Below are 14,456 nucleotides of genomic sequence, written 5' to 3' on the forward strand. Positions count from 1 at the left end.
TTATTTATCCTCTCCCCCACTTCTTATCGATATCTACCTAAAAAAAGTTTCAATTAAAAAAATTCAGAACTATTTAAATGTTATAACGAAATTATATACTAAAGTTAAAATATTTATTCAAAACACAAAAAATTAATAGATTTAATAATATTCATATTATTAATAATTCAATATTTTTACAAAATTCATGATGAAATTATGTAGTAACAATATAAATTATAATTTTTGTTATTTAAATAATAAAAAATTAACATTAAAATATAAAACATTATTTAAATATTTCAACAACTAAAATTCTTAAATAAAAAACATTAAAAATAGCTAAATAAAATAACACAATTTTTTAATATTATGTAATAACATTAAAATAAATAAAATTCAAATAATGAAATTTTTAAATATTTTACATATTATTTAAATATTTAAATAACATAATATTTAACTTGACAAAATTTTAAATAGTTAAAATAACAAAATTATGTAATAAATTAAAAAAATATTAAAATTAGAAAAATAATTATAATAGAATTCATAATATTCATATTAATAATAATTTAATATTTTACAAAATTAATAACAGATGATGTAATAATAGTACAATTATAATTTTATGGATTATTAAATTCAATAAATAATTAATATTTTAAGAATTTAAATAACAATATTATTTCAATAACTAAATAATGATGTAAATAACTAATTTCACTTATATCAATTAATAATTATAGAAAATAACTATCACCAAGATTATATTTATTAGTAATAATTTTACAATAATAGTGTATATTCATTATATATTTATATATACTATAATTAGTATTTATTTTATTTTCTGTAATTATTAATGTTTTTTATAAATATGCTTTCACTAATTATTTATAAATCTGTTTTTATTTTGTTCTTTAATAGAAAATTATCAATAATTATTGGAGATTAAACTACTATTATTTAACTTTTGAACTTTAATTTATAATATTTATTGTATATTTGTTATAAATTAATTTTTAGTAATTATGTATTTTTTATAATTTATAGATTAATAATTATTAGAGATGAATTTATTATTTGAGATTACACTATTTATTGACTAATTTAGTATATTTTCAGTATTTATTATATTTTTGTAATTATTGTATTTTTATTGTTTATCTATTATATTTTCATTATAAACTTATTTTCAATGATTGTGTATGTTTGCTAATAATTTTCAATAATTATTGGAGATTAAACTATTGTTATTTATTAGAGATTAGACTATAAATTTAGTTGAAATTAGGAGTATTCAATGATTGGTTCAGTTCAGTTGTAGGATGTTTCGCCAACTAAATCAATCTAGTCAAGTCCGTAGTTCGTCACTCGAAATCGACAGACCATTAGTGAAAACCACCAACTCGGGTTGTATTGATTTGGGTCTATATTCGGTTTAGTTTGTTTGTTCAAAAGATTTAAACTTAAAAATTGACTTTAAATTTCATAAATTACAATGATATTATTAAAAAATAAATTACAAAAATTAAATCTATGATATAAAATATTTTAGACTAAGAAATATGGGAATTTCCTGCTTTCCATATTAAAAAATTAAATTTAAAATATAAAATATTAATATATATTTATTAAACCAAAGACAATTTGAAATACTAGAAAACCGACCAGCTCAGGTTGAATTTGATTGGATTGCTTATTAAAAAGTTAAAATATAAAACAATTATATACTGTTATGTATTTCTATTGTTTAACTTCCGCTTAACAAAGCCCGTGCATCGCATAGGTCCCCGTCACCTTGCCTCTCCTTGCTCCATTATCTCCACCCTACATTCTCTTTGACTTTCTCTCCTCTCCCCTTCCCACCACTCCCATTAAGCCATGTCACCTGACTACCTAAAAATATTCCTATAATCTCTCTCCTAAGGTATCTCATTTAAATCAATAGGAAAGTATCATGTTGCCCGACTCCCTAATCAATTCCTAAAATGCATCCCCCCCAATATATATCCACTCTTCCTCATTTAAAATATTCATATTAATTAATAAATAGTTAAATACGGTTAATATTTAATCTCACTCATATTCAATGAGTATTAAATATTGTTATTACCAAAAGTTAATAAATACGGTTAGTAAATTACCAAAAATTAATAAATATTGTTATTAATTAACTCTAACAATATTTTTATAGAAATTGAAAACTCTTTAACTAATTTCTATAAATTAAGAATTATATTTAATAATTATCAAAATGTACAAAATTTTAGTTATTGTTATTTTTATAATTAATAATCAAATACAAATGGGGGAACAAAATATTATAATGTTAGAAAATGAAATTATTAATTAATTTATATTTAAAAATAAAAGATAAATTAGTGTCATTTTGTTAGTAAAATACCAAATAAAAATATATATTTAATAAAACTACATTTTCGTAAAATAACATTTTTGAAATTAAAAGATATAAAGTATTTGAAAGTTTATTTAAAATGCATTAAATAATTATTGAAAATCATTAGAATATTTTGGAAATTTTAGAAAAATTTATTACATTTGATAGATTTTGGAAAACCATTGAAAAATTATGTAATTTTCATTGCAAATTATTAAAGATAAATGACTATGGGAAATGGAAAACTATAATTTGAACAAATAATTATACAAATTATTCAGATAAATTAGTATAATATTGGAAAAAAGGAAATTATTGGTTAGTTTATATTTGAAATTGTAAGATAAATTAGTTTAATTCTGTAAGTAAACCATTTAAAAAGAAAATAAAGTATTTAATAAAAATTTAAATAAATTTTCAAAATTACACAAGTACGATAAATTTTGTGCTAGCCACAATCGGGTCGTGTCATGCCGACCTAGCATGACCCAATTTACACCTCTACTTGAACCCGCCCAATACTGGGTATGGGGCAGGGAAATTTGAAGATTCTCTATCCTTAATGAGGAGTGGGGTGCCTTGCCCCTGAACTTGCCCAACATTGAAGAGTGGTTACATTGCTCTGAAACCGCGTGACACTGGGGACGGGGTAGGGATGGGGTAGAGTGTCTTGACTATGGGGCAGGGAAAGGGATGGGGTGCCCTGCCCTGAACCTACCCCGTTGTCATTACTATATAATTGTTAATTATTAGTGGAATTAATAAAAATGTTTACTTTTATAAATATTTTTATTTCTTTAAAGTTAATCAAAAGTTCATTTAAAAATAATAAAAAGAATAAAAATTATTAAAATTACTACAAATTATTAATAAAACTAAATTTATTAAAAAATATTTGTACAGATTCAATTAACAATAATTATTTTTATAAGTCAACATTAAGTGAAAAATAAAATTATTAAATCTTTCAGATTTTCCCGTGCATCGCACATGTCCCTACTAGTAAAATTTTTAAAATAGAAATAAATATAGAAATTTACAAAAAATGTAAAAAAAATTAGACACATTTATGATAATTTTATTAATAAAATTAAAAAATAAGTTAATAAACAAGAATTATTTTTATGATAATGAAAATGAAATACAATTTAGAATTAACAAAAAGTGAAATATATAAATTAGTAATAAATAGTTCAACTTTTGGGTTAAATGTGTTAACCTTAAATAGTAAAAATTAATAAACTATAAAAATACAAAAAATGAAAAAATACATAAGTTTTGCAAAAAAAAAAACATTCAAGCACATGTCTAATATCATGTATTTATCATATTAAACAAAAAGTAAGTATGAAATATTAGAATTATTTTTACATACAAAAATACAAAAAACTTATAGAAAAAATTGAACACATCTATAATTCTATATTTGCACTAATATTAAAAATATTAATAAGATTGTGGAACACTTTCTTTTGACTAAAATTGATGTTTTAAAAACTGACCCAGAAATGGAACCGTTTTGGCTTCTGGTTTCCGAGTCAGTGGTTCAACCGTCTAGTTTGAGTAGGTCAAACTGGTAAGATGTAAAATATAATGTAACTTTTTATTTTGATCGTTAGATTAGGATTAGGTTAAATCCCACCACATATATACATTATTATAAGAGGGGAATGTAAAACTTTGAGAAGGAGGTGGTTGGTTAAAGCTAAGAAGAAGAAGAAGAAGAAGAAGAAGAAGAGAAAGAAGCATTGCTGGAGGTGATTGTCACAATGTTCACTGGTTGTTGTTGCAAAATCATTTTGCCTTGAGAAGAACTACCGACAGTGGCAATGCCCATGTTTATCATCACCACCACTACAACATCATTTTCCCTCTTCTTACATCTATTTCAAATCCTAGATCGCTTACTTCATTGGTGCATCTCAGCTTTTAATAGAAGAAGAAGGAACGACCGACAGTGACTATGTCCATGTTCATCATCACCACCACTACAACATCGTTTTCCCTCTTCTTACATCTATCTCAAATCCTAGATCTTTTACTTCATTGGTGTATCTCAACTTTTAATATAAGATTGATGTTTAATCTCTCATATCTTGCTTCGATTTTTCAATTTCTTCATTTGGAGCTGCAATTATTTTGTTGTTACAAGTTTAAAAAAGTCATAAAAGTAGAAAGACTTAAAATCAAAATGGAAAAACTAAAAACCCTAACTAATTTTGGCCATATATGCAAGTTTCTTTTTTCAAATTTTTATTTTCTAATTTTTGCTTTAAAATAAATAACAAATTTGGAATTAGTTTGAAAGCAACTCGAGAACCATTAACCAGATCGAACATTTTAACGGTTAAACCATCCAAGTCAGTGGTTCTCTGATCATTTCAACATTTTTTTTGGTAAAATAACGGTTTAGGGCCAAAATGGAACCAATGACCTAACCGGTTCTCGGGCCAAATAGTTTGATCGTCTAATCTGGTCAGATTTTTAAAACATTGACTAAAATACTCATTTTTGAATTTAGTTTCTATTTAATTGTAAGGTTTAAATTGTAAATTGAATTACTACTTTTCACCTCATTCAATTCCCCTATTTAAGTCTTATATTTTTTTTGATAAATGAACAAAAGAAAAAAGATACACCAAAAATATAAAACAATAAAAAAAGAAGAGTCTAGCCAAGTAGTATGGTATGTTACTGATACTTGAAACTTCATAATTCAATCTGATTATCACATATTTGGATGAGGTGTTTATGTAATCAGATTTAGATTTTGCAATTTACATCTAATTAATAATAAAAACCAAAAAGTAAGAAATAAATAAAGTTTATAGAAAATTTTGGATATATTATTACTATAATTATCATCATCTAGGATTGCCACGTGCATACTAGTAATAATAAATGTGCAAATGGGTAAGAATAAAGCATGAAATTCAAAACAAACTATTTTCTTACACATTCTATATGCATTTTTGTGTTATTTGTATATTTATTTATTTGCTCATTACATCAATACATATAAAACTAGGCTTTTTTTTGTCTTAAATTTATGTTTGCCCTTATGTAAATCTTCATATTCCACATTAGCAAGTTGAATAGTTGAGGCCTAAGCCTTGGACATTTTGAGGCCAAAGGTCCAAAGGCGTAAGCCTCAAATAACTCAAGGCCTAAGCCTTGCCGATGGGGTGTAAGGCTATTGAGGGTAAACCTTTTTTCGTAGCCTCGCCTCAAGGCTTAAGCCTTTTAAAACAATGGTCATAACATCATAACAAGGAGTAAAATGAATGGCCAAAAGAGTACAGTGATAGGAACAAAGTGGCTTAGTTTTTAATTAACAAAAGTTAATTTTGATGGGCAATAAAAACTTGTTTGTTAACCATTTTTTTCAAGGGCTTTAGTTGGTGTTTTAGGTTAATTTGTGACTCAAGTTATAGTTTTGGAGGGAACCTTACAACTCAAAACCATGGACATTACTCAACGGCAATTCAACCAAATATTTTGATCTACCACTTCTGAACATTCAAACAAAATCTTTTGATTTACTAGTTTTGAACATTGGGGTTTGGATCATGGTGGTTTATCAACTTCCTGCACTAATTGCAGTTCTAATCAATTGAGTATATTTCTTCTCTATGGTTGGGAGTTAACATAGTAGATCAAAAACGATGCCCCTGGAATGTTCTTGTCGTTTTGTCTTCTTTTCTACCAAGAAAGTGTTGTTGAAGAGTTGTGTGTGCTTCCTGGCACACAAAAGTCATTGTTACAAGGATGAACTAGACAACAAAATCTGTTCTAGTGAGCTTGGAATGCATTGTGAAAAAGGCTATTGTAAGTTAGGGTTTTATGGGTTAGAAAAAAGGTTTTTGGGTTTTATGTATCCTGTAATTATAAGAGCATATTAAGTTTGAACTGCAAGAAGAAGAAGAAAAGGAGAGGCATTTTGATAAATTTATTGTCTTTGTTATTGGAAAAGTAACAGAAGGAAGGTATTTTGCACCATTTCAGATTTTTATTAAGGTCAAAAAGGGGAGGTTTGAAAGATCGCCAGAAAATCCAAGAAGCTCAGTAGGAAAGGAGTACAAATACAAATCTTTAGAGTACAAAATCTTGTATTTTATATGTATTTATACTGTACATATTTGTATTTGTACTGCTTCCAAAGTGAAACAGAGAGGTTTTTATAATTTGCCCAAGAGAATTTTATTATACCATCCTATATATTCTACACAAAATTAATCCTTCAATTTCCTACAAGGTATTGACAAGATTCAATCCTTTGGTCAATTTGGGATGAAAAAGGTCCTTTTGTGCTCTTGGAATCGTTTATGTCTTCCCAAATCTGATGGTGGCTTAGGATTTTGTATGACTACTATTTAATCAGGCATCAAGCATTGCTTAGGAAGTTAGTTTCGCGATTTGTCACTAAGGCTGTATTTGGTTATAATGCGAATTTATTTGTATTGATGCAAAACCATGGTAGTGCAAATGATTTTGGTGAAAATTATGATTTATTTTTAGTTAAAAATTTATCTTATTTTGTTTGATTGCAATACAAATGAAGTAAAATAAGACTTGAAGCAAAATAAAGTAAAACTCAAAACAAAATTAAACAAAAGTTTGCATTCATTTCATTTGCAATCCCATGCATTTGTACTAGTGCCAATAAAATTGCACTACAACAAAACACAGCCTGATGAATCTTCACTTTGGAGTAGAATTTGGAGGGCTAGATATCTGAAGAACAAGGGTGAGTTTTACTACAGAGTTGTGTCTGATGGGTTTATACTTTGGAAATCTGTTGCAAATTTGTTGATCAATTTTCATACTGAACTAGGCTATTTGGTAAAAGCGAATGATCACAATTTAATCTGGAAAGTAACATGGTTGAATAGATTAAGTTAATTTCAATTCTGGAATACAAGAAAGTAGTTACAAGTGGCTTTGGTTGTAAAGCATACCAGGATTGGTAAATAGCATAGTATTTAGATGGATTAGACTAGTAAATGGCTTTCTTCTTGGATTTGGGATCTCAAAGTTGCCCATTGATTTAAGTTTCTTCTATGGAAACTGATACATGGTTATGTTAAGGTTAAATCTAAAGTTTTGAACTACAAGGGTCTATGAATAGTAATATGTTGCAATGTGAATTTTGTTTGAACAGTGAAGAATCCTTGTCCCACTTTTTTTGTGATTGTGATTTTACTCAGGCGATTTGGTTTGGATTACCTTGCGCTATTAGATTATCTTTGATTTGTGTCATTTCATTTTGAGTATTCTTAGCAAAGAAGTTTTTAAAATGGTTAATTAGTAGTGGATTCCTATTACTTATGGTATACAAGAAATTACAACGAAAAGAACATAAATCTACTATTGTTTCTTAGACTTATATTATCAATCGAGTTTGCTGAGCAATAAATATCTCAAAGGGATCTCTTCCAAAGATAATGTTATATATCAGACTGATATTGGTTCCCTTCTATTGTTACAATGTATAATTCATTAATAAAAAAAGTGTAATTCCAAATGTGTGATAATTTTATGTATTTTATGATGGTGGCTTGATGAGATTGTTAGCTTTCATAGTAGCATGTATGGCTATGTTTATTTTACCACCAATGGACAACTTATTCTAGCTGTTATAGGGATTTTTACATCTTTTGGCTGTGTAGATGAAACTTAACTTGTGGCCATTTATAAAGCAAATTTGTTAGCCAAGAATCTTCAGTGGAGTCAGTTTGTTATCTTTTCATATGCTTCCATTGCTATTTTGGAATTTGCACCAAGAGAATAAATTAGAGTGAGGGATAGAATATCTTGCTTATTATGGTCAGTCTATAATATTATACTAGCAGGGACCTGTGCGATGTATGAGATTTGTTAAAAAAGTGAAATAATAGAAATAAATAGTAGTAAACATACATTTTATGTTTGACATTGCAACAATATAATATAATACTATCATAATGGAGGATTGTAATGTTTAAATTATATGATATATAATCTATAAGAGAAGAGTAGTGCTGATATTATACCAAAATAATATGGTTTAATAATACATTGTTTATAAATTTAAAAATGCACTTTAAATTCTTCATAATTTATAGTAATGTTGAACCATCTTAACCACCTCTTCATTGTCATCGAATCTGTGAAGTAAAAATCTCATACACATTAACTTTTAGCCATTGAGAAAAATACTTATTAATTTATTTAAAGTAGTAATTATCAATTATTATGTACCATAGCCAAAACAATTACTCCTCTATAGTGAAGGAGTTATTCTTTACGGTAGAAATAGTGTATTCTGTTGTGATGCTTAACATATAAGAAGAGAAGTTATATTATTCAAGAAAAATAAATTTAATATTACCTTTATAATGGGTTACATACACACAACTTTCAATGATAATTGTAAATTCTTCTTTTATTTTTTTTTAGCACGAAAATGAACAATTTGTATAAATTTATCCCATAAAGTGAACCTCATTGGAATCAATCTACCATCAATGATACATTTCATCAAAATAAAAATGTTTAAATAAATAAAGAAATATTAAACACTATACAAAGCATATTAAATAAATGTACTGTTGATCTAATAAAAGAATTTCCTTTTTTTTTTTTTTGAATTCGGATACACCAAGGAAGTATCACCCATATAAATGATTGCTCAAATGACATCTATATTAGATACAAATGTTAGAAAAAAGACATTTTTTAATACATTTAAGAAAGAATAAACCAAAACATACCTATAAAAACCTTTTTACTTGCATATTCTGGAATATGGTCAAACGTAACAAAATTGTACTTGTATAAGGGGATTTTTATGCAATTGTCAACATTATACATGATTTTTGTATTTTTAGTGAATTTCAATTTTATATGAGTACGCATTAAGGTATAAATAGAATCAACACAATCAATCATCAACCCTGAAATGCAATTTACTACACCCTCATTTAACTCATTCCAAAATGATTCAATTTTTGCACCATACTTTTTGACTTCAATATCATCCCCTTGCAAATATAAAAAATGGTAAATTTATTGAACGAATATTAACTATAGTTATGTAAACACAAGTGTCTACAAATATACATGAGAGTCAACAAATATCAACTTGCACACATTTTGAATATTATCATCTTTTTAGAAAGTGTGGATATCCAATTTTCTGATAAGATGGCCTTCGAAGTCCCAATACTTTTAATAAAATTCATTTTAGAAATTAAGTCTAGATAAAATGTCATTCTATTAACATAATCAAATAATTAACATAATTTTTATTGCAAGGACAAAATGAGAGTAATCAAATGGTATATACATAATAGAAATAAATATAACAATTGAAAATAAAGCATTTGACAAACAATATTGATATAATGAAATTCAAAGATAATTATTTCATTAAAAAGTCTAAAAGCTCATATATAATAAAAAAATGTTCCAAAAAAATAACAAAGCATTTAAAAAATTAAAATAATGAAAATATCCTCGTTAGTCCCTTATTGCATAAAGGTCCACTTCAGAAACCTGAACAATTACAATTTTATAATATTAGTTATTGATTTTAAACATTTAAAATGAGTAATGCTCAATCCAATAGAAACACTACATATCAATTAAATATACTCAATGACGAACGACTTCTTCATCTTCACGGTCATATAAAACATCCAATACTCCACAAAATCTTCAAGGATCTGGTTTTCAATGAATTTGAAACCAACTTCTAGTAGTGGAAGCGGTAGTGTGGACAAATATGCATGATAAAAAATCTCCTTATTACTAAAAAACTATTATTTTCTAATTGATAATAGTGGTTTATTTTAATATTATAATGATTCCAAAGAAACATTTATTCTTCTTTTGGCCTTTGCTCAAACTCAATCTACATTATGTTAATATCACATTCTTCCTCCTATTAGAAAGTGTATGCCTTTAGCTCCAATCAAATTGATGCATAGACACATTTACTATAAATGAATAGAAGTACATTATTATTTCATGTTGATATTGGTATGTTTCTATGAAATTATTTCTTAAATTGGACACTTATAAGACTCGTGTTAGTTTAGAATGTTCTCAACCGTTGGATAGACTTGGAGAGTTTATCTTGCCAAGACTGACTTTGATGTGCTACCAAAGAAGTTGGGGCAGCTTGTCTCAGCTGCTAGGGTTAGATCCAAAGCACATGCAGTGTGTATTTGGATGAAACACTGAATTTAGACCATTTTCCAATTATGCCTTGGACCTTGGAGATTGATAGGCAAAACTAGAAAGTTACACATAATCCCTAGACTTGATTATGGTACAACACTAGGTGTTGGATTGGCTTGCCTTTGATATGCCAATCAATGAGATCCATTGAGGGTCAAGACTTGGGTATGTTGAGGCAGTCTGATAATTCATCTGAGTGGGTGATCATAGTGGTAGGATCGGCCCCTTTGTCGGACAAAGTGAATGATAGGGTTTACAATCTCTTTGATGGAAACCTAAACTGCTGATAGTGGATTTCAATTGTGTTTGAGAGCAATATATATATATATATATATATATATATATATATATATATAATGTTTTATGAAAAATGTTTGCAGAATGTTTTAATTCCCGAGATCCATCAGAGTAAAGAGTGTGAAACTACACCTTGCAGCTAGGGGATGGATCGTTATGGGCTGAGAGATTAAGTGTAAGAGACCATTAAGGGCTAATTACTTGATAGGCTTTATTTTACTTAAGTCCATTATCCTTGGGCCTTCATAGGATGGATGAATTCAAGCATCATTTAAGTGTAAATGTTGGGCCCATATTGAGCCCATAGTGATGTGCTTAGGGGTTCACTATGTTTAGCAATGAATTCAGTACACAGAGGCTGGGCCAAACCCATGTGGACTTATTGTAGAGAACTAGGAAACTAGCTGTAGGGCTAATTTTGTACTTTTTCTTTTCCCTTTTTGTATAACTATTCTTTATTCTCTTTCTTTTGTATATTAAGGGCAGATTTGTCCTTTTACCTTTTAATATAAATATAACTTTTAGGGTGTCGACTGACACAAGGTGTCACACCCACCATTCAGCTGTGCTGTCTCTCTCTCTCTTTCTCTTTCTCTATTTTTCAATCGGACTCTGACATGGTATCAGAGCAAGTCACGATTTGATCTACAAGTAACTTCTTCTTCACCCTTTTCTTATCTGTTATCTAAAGTACTCCCTAACAATATTTGGAGGCTCTTGAGTGTCCTTGAATCCTATTTCTGAGGTTGCATTCAATCAGAACTTGACAACCTTTCTTCTTGGACTGCTGCGCCACTAGATTTCTCTTTTCGTTTGGATCTCCCTCTAAAAGCATCGGATCAGGCTAAAACTTTAGATCTAGTGTCACCTAGGGAAGATCTACTGTTTCCAATTGGTTTGGTTTGAATTGGATTTGATTTAGAAGGGTTTTGAGACACTTCAGAGTTTGGTAAACCCTTATAGTTTCTTTTTTTAGACATCAACTGAGAGGTACTTCTTTGTTCTATTGTTTTGAACACTTCTTTCTGTGGTTTTTCTTGCTCTTGTGATTCAATAGCATCAGAAATGATGGAAATTCTCCCCATTAAGTTTAATTGTACGAACTATGCACTTTGGAAATTCAATTTCCAATTTCATGTGAAGGCAAAAGGTCTCTGGGGATATCTGGATGGATTAGTAGTTAAACCTGATGATTCAGACATCAAGGGTCTTAATCAATGAATAATTAATAATGCAAAAATTGCATCATGGAACTTAGGATTTGTTGAAACTGACATTGCAATTCCTATAAGAGGATACCTGACTGCTTATGAGATGTATGAGTATCTCTCGAGAGTATATCAACAATCAAATACCTCAAGACAGTACTAGATAGAGGTTGAAATCTTCTCCTACTAATAAGGAGAAAGAAAGGTACAAGAGTACTATGCTGGGTTTATTAACCTTTGGACCGAATATGAATTTATTCACATGGGAAATGATCATTCAGAATGTTGTGTGAAGTATATGAAAGGAACATTTTGATAGAAGAAAGATTATGCACTTCTTAATGCATCTTAGACCTGAATTTGATGTTGTTAGATCTAATATCCTGAGTCAAGGAACACTTCCTGACTTGGATACTATTCTTGGGAAAATTCTAAGGGTTGAAACCAGATTTGCCACACAGACTACTTTGGATGGAAGAAAGGAGTCCAACATTGATTGTCTTTTTAGCAACAAAACCGAAAGGGAAGAAGGACTTCTCTAAATTACAATGCTATGAATGTAAGGAGTTCGGGCATGTTTCTCATTGCAAGTAAAAGAATACATGCACCTACTGTAAGCAGGTTGGCCATATTATCACTAAATGCCCCACTCAGCCTCAGAAAAGCAGTGGATCAAATAAGAAGAAAGGAAGCTACAAGGCTTATCAAACGGGTGTAGATGGATCAGATGCAGGATCCTCCATTATTTCTATGGCTGGCCAAAATGACACTTCAAGTAGCATGTCTATAGAATGAATTCGACAGCTCATGTCTTCTGTCATCTCTTTAGCCTTCTCTGCTATGGGCCTGTATGGTAAGTTTCCTTCCTACTGTCCCTCACTGAACCACCTGTGGTACATTGACTCAGGAGCCTTTAACCATATGACAGGGGCCACTCTTGGTCAATATCCTAAACATCATCTCCCCAATAAACACATTGTTACTGCGAATGGTGAGAAATTAGATTTACTTGGATGTGATGATTTGTATTTATCTACTTATAAGTCATCTCCATTTCATTTGTCCAAAACCTTATTTGTACCTAAGCTTACCACTAATTTAATTTTTGTTGGCCAACTTGAAGAGAAAGGTGACAATGTCTTATTTACTTTTAATGGTTGTTTCATATAGGGCTGACAAACTAGGGAGGTGAAGGGGAAAGGGCGTAGACTGGGAAGACTTTTTGCTTTAAAATTTGAGAAGAATAAAACTGTGCATGCTTCTACTTCATGTTTGATTTCTACTATTTCTAGTTTTGAATCTGTTAATTATAATAAAGATTGGCAATTGTGGTATAAACATCTGGGCCATCATTTCTCTAAGAAACTTGATCAGTTGTTTTCTTCTGGTAGTTTACCTGTTTCTAATATTTCTCTTAAGAATATGAATAAAGATTGCATTACTTGTGGCCTATATAAGAGTTACATTTTGCCTTTTCCTTTTCATTCTAAACATGCAATAGTTCCTTTTTATTTAATACATAGTGATGTTTGGTTATATCCAGTTGTCTCACAGATGGGTTTTAAATATTTTGTAACCTTTATTGATGACTGCACTCGTTTCACTTGGTTTATTTTCTTTGAAAGAAATCTGAAGTGTACACCATATTTCAGCACTTTCACACCTATGTTACCACTCAATTTGATGCTCAAATTTGTGTGCTAAGATCAAATTCACGAGGAGAGTATATTGATGGTGATTTCTAAAACTATTTAAAACAACATGGAATTCAAACCCAAAAGTCCGGTCCAAGCACCCCACAACAAAACGGGGTTGCAGAAAGGAAAAATGGGCATATCTTGAGTGTAGTCAGAACTCTTCTACAGGATTCCCACATACCCTCTTGGTTTTGGGTGGAGGCGACCAACACTGTTGTGTATTTCATAAATCATATTCCGTCATCAGTTTTGAATAACTCCTCTCCATTTCAATCCTTCTTCCACAAATCCCCAAACCTATCCATGCTCAGAGTATTTGGATGTGCTTGTTTTGTCCACCTTTCACCCAATGAACGAACAAAGTTAACTGCACAAGAAGCTTTGTGTGCCTTTATGGGGTTCAACTCTGAATATAAAGGGTATCTTTGCTATGACCCTTTGGTTCGTCATCTTCGAATTTCTTATAATGTAGTTTTTCTTGAAAGTGTGTCCTTTTTTGAACATAATGTGAAATTCCCAACTCTTTCTATTTCTTTGCTGCACAGTTTTGGATCTATAGGTACCTCAGATACTCCATTGTCACATCTGCAACAACTTCAAACCTACTTCAGGAAGCAGTAGCTTTCTTTAGTCTCCATCCCCCTTGCT

Source organism: Nelumbo nucifera, chromosome 1, assembly GCF_055504915.1.
Source record: "Nelumbo nucifera cultivar China Antique chromosome 1, China Antique-T2T, whole genome shotgun sequence".
In the NCBI taxonomy this organism is placed as follows: Eukaryota; Viridiplantae; Streptophyta; class Magnoliopsida; order Proteales; family Nelumbonaceae; genus Nelumbo; species Nelumbo nucifera.